The sequence below is a fragment of the Rhipicephalus sanguineus genome, chromosome 9 (genome assembly GCF_013339695.2).
Source record: "Rhipicephalus sanguineus isolate Rsan-2018 chromosome 9, BIME_Rsan_1.4, whole genome shotgun sequence".
NCBI classification, from domain to species: Eukaryota; Metazoa; Arthropoda; class Arachnida; order Ixodida; family Ixodidae; genus Rhipicephalus; species Rhipicephalus sanguineus.
In genome coordinates this window covers 121,382,887-121,386,824 of record NC_051184.2, presented here as the reverse complement: position 1 = coordinate 121,386,824, position 3,938 = coordinate 121,382,887, and the positions used below count along the sequence as shown (strand labels likewise).

At 47.6% G+C, this 3,938-nt stretch overlaps 1 long non-coding RNA gene across 1 annotated transcript; it reads right to left on the bottom strand.

Annotated features, from left to right (window-relative positions):
• Positions 1 to 217: 217 nt before the first annotated feature.
• LOC125759770 (uncharacterized) lies at positions 218 to 3,367 on the bottom strand. Its single transcript, XR_007417405.1, has 4 exons — positions 2,990 to 3,367; positions 519 to 582; positions 346 to 427; positions 218 to 279 (listed from the first exon to the last, which is right to left on the bottom strand). It is a non-coding gene; the product is annotated as an uncharacterized LOC125759770 (long non-coding RNA).
• Positions 3,368 to 3,938: the final 571 nt, after the last annotated feature.

Below are 3,938 nucleotides of genomic sequence, written 5' to 3'. Positions count from 1 at the left end.
ATGTTTAGCACAAGAGTCAGCAACGCAATAATGTAAGTGCCAGTTTAGTAGCAGAAACACGACAGGAGGTGATTACAAACAGAAACATTAGAATATGCATTTTTCAGTGACCATACTTGGCATTTCACGTGGAGTTTGAATATGTTCGTTTTCCTCAATGGGCATATTCCAATTGACAGTTCATAACCTCGGTTGCACCGAACGTAAGGCATAAGCGTCTGGAAGTTTCCAAGCTGCCTGATAGGAGATCATCCCAGCATGCCTTGGGCGGGATATATGCTGTAAACAGTTCCAACGCAACACATTTAATATGGCTGGAAAAAATCATTTGTGTTGTCTACGTACTTTTAAACATTCCGGCTTTGACAGTTAAATCACATGTATACTGATTCATTTTTTCTAACCACAATGACACGTTGCTTGCACCCTAGAACAGAACGAGAACACAAAAAAAAGTTATCTCAGTGCCAGAGAACCAATTTTTATCGCTAAGGAACTAAGGACATCGAAAGACATACCAACCACACTGACCATGTCCCCCTTCGAACTCCTACGTTGCACGATTGCTGGCATTCGTGCTATCTGAAAAATCGTTAAACCACAGCGTATCGCTTATCGCGCAACATATTCTCAGCTGCGCCGTTTCGATAGCGACGCATTTAGACGTAATCGAGCGATGCAGAGCAAATACTGCCGGCAACAATGCGTAAAAGCATGACAATTTATTTTTCTGGCTCGACCGAACTCTTACAGCAGCGTAAGCATGAACATAAATTATCTGAATTTTGAATGCCGCACATTGTGATCTGTATGAGTGCAACTATGGAATGAAGAAGAATTCAGCATATATTTGTGGTAAGTTTTCAAGTTAATTCAAGACGCAGAAGTTTGAAGTCTGACGGAAGCCCGTCTGGTTGGGTTGATACGTGGTGACGTCGAAAACCCGAGGCACTGACCCGACAAAAGCAAAAAGCACACACACACACATACACACACACACACACACGCGCGCACACACACACAAGCGCACACACACACACACGCGCGAGCGCACACACACACACGAGCACACACGCGCACGAGCACACACGCACACGCCAGCACACACACGCGCGCCCACACATGTGAGCACACGCGCGCGCACGAGCACACACGCGAGCAAACACACGCGCACGAGCACAGACACACGCACGCGCGAGCACACACGCGAGCAAACACACACACACACGTGAACACACGCGCGCACGAACACACACGCGAGCAAACACACGCGCGCACACGCACGCGCGAGCACACACACATGCGCACGAGCACACACACACAAACACGTATACGCACGCACACACACGGAGTGGTCGGTATCAAGAGCGACTCGAGATAAAGACGTCGTGACAGTCATTTTTCTCTAGCGCGAGCACGTGCCTTCCCCCAGTCGATTGCGTGTCCCCTAAAACGTGCTCAGCCACTGGATTTAACAATTTATTTTTTCACGTCATAAACGTCCTTGGGTTTGCTACATAGTGCCTCGGGTTTGCTACATTCAGCTACACGCGGAAGGATGCTGTGATTTCTTTTAAGACACTTAAAACTACACTTAAAACGCACTCTTAACGCCATTTCATTGTCTTTCGCGTACTTAAAGCTTTATTCATTTCGGTAGCGCAAAACAATTAAAGACAAGAGAGGACACGTAGAAAGGACGGGCGCTAAACATCAACTGACTTTACTGCAAGGAAACACACAAAAACCCGTTGCACAGGCGCAACGCGCTACATCACTCTACGAGGGCTTTTTTTTTTCTTTTAATGTCTAATTTTCTTTGCGCTACCGAAATGAAAACCAGTGATCACAACCAACTAGCCCGCATTACCGCAATAAACTCTCACTCGTCCACCTAAAACTACCGCAGCAGAGTTGGAAGCATGGCGAAAAGTTGAACTAGCCGACACGTTGCGTATAGACGCCACGAAATATCATGTACCGGTGACAAGGACATGACAAACAGCCCAGACGGCCATTGACAGGAGCACGCAGAGCTCGTCTGGGCAAAGCTGATCTGGAGCACTTTGTTTATGCCGCCTACAGTATTTCACACCGTGATTGCAGCCTTCATCGAGCGTGTTGAAGGTACCAAGACGGCGACAGCAAGAAGGGTTAAACTTGTGTCCTTCATCTCTTCTCACATAAACGTGTATGATAACGAATGATCTTAGTCGGATGTTTACGCCCAAACACTCATCTTGTAATGTCAAACGCAGAGCAAATACTGTCAATAACAATGCATTACATAAAAGTATGACACGACCCATCTCGTACAGTAGCGCAAGCATGAGCATGAATTCAGGTAAACACGCGACTTAAGTACTATCGTGAGCAATATGAGCTCGAACACGCGAGTGCGTGGCGAGTAGCCTCGAAACCTACGTCAGCTGATTCGCAGCGGCCGCGGTCAGAAACAAAGTGGAAAGGGGGCCGCGCTTCCGCTAGCTGTTGACACTCCCGCCTCGATATCGTTGCTGCAAAACGGCAGCTGTAGCGTGGCGGCTAGCGGCATTATGAATTCGCATCAACGCGCAGAGCCACACCCAATGACCCATCAGCCTATGTAGCTGCGAAGATACGGGTGGTGACGTTGCCTGCCGTGATGCACAGGCTATGCTTGTATTGTATATATAGATGGTGTTGGCTGATAATTTTGATAAGCCTCTTTTATTTATTTTGTTTTTCGTGCAATTTTTTTTGTTATCATTGCTAGCGGTCCATGGCACGCAATCAGCTGCTGTTTCGCACCAACGCTACCGAAGCGGGAGTGCCAACAGTCAGCGGAAGAGCGCCCCATTTTCCCCTCCGGTTCTGGCAGCGCCATCCACGTATCACGTAATCTCTGTTTTGAGGCTATTTGCCACGCGCTCGCGTGTTCGAGCTCATATTGCTCACGATAGTATATATACACAAGCAAATAACGTACTGAACAGGGAATATTGCTTACCTGCAAATCACATTTACTACTGTCTTCGGGCAACGTAGCAACGGACGCAACCCGCTCGACAATTGCCAGTCTCAGGCAAGCGAAGAATCAGCAATGCAGCTAATCGCAACGGCCGCGCAGCCCACTGAACGTGCCCGTTGCAATGCCTCGTGGCAGATTTGCGGCGGATCGCGCACGTTAATGACTGTCTCTGCGTGCTGTATCACTAGTTACACGCCACTCACGTACACAACACGATTAGACCACGCACGTCAACAAAGCGCGGAGCGTAAAATCTGTTTAAATCGATGAAACAAAGAGCAACCGCACCAACCGCCTCGCATTCGAATGCTCTTCCCGGCATACACCTCAAGCTGTGCAAAGCCTAGGAGAGATGACGCCGTCCCTGGTTCGATAATGTTGAAGCGGCGCCTCGAGGACGCCACATTTGTTACTCACCGCGAGCTCATACATCTCTGTACGCGGCCTCTCTACTGGAGCGGCGGTCCCACGCTGTTTTGTGAACTCAGCGGCATCTTTTTCTCCCGTGTTGGCGAATTGATGACGGTTAAGCGTGTTTGGTGCTATGTTGTCCCGTGACGTTTGCTGCACTTTACGAATCGTTAATTATAACGCGAAAAAAAAAAACAAACAAACTAGACAACACGGCAGCGAAATTCAAGTAAATTGTATTGCGAGTCTCGGAAAAATATTTTTCTCGCGCCACGGCATTGTTCTTCGATCGCATCGTCAGTTTAATTTGGTCGGTTGTCGTGTGCTCACAGTACTTTATCTTGTCGCCATATGAGAAGCTTCCCGGAGGCAAATTAATTACTTCTGCGGCTTAAAAGCAAAATAGATATAAGAGCTACTTAATAAGTTGTTTAGCACAAATATTTGACCAACATACGATAGTTTTTCGTTCTTGTGCTTCTGCCGATGTCTGTGCAGACTATGTCACTTCATAAAT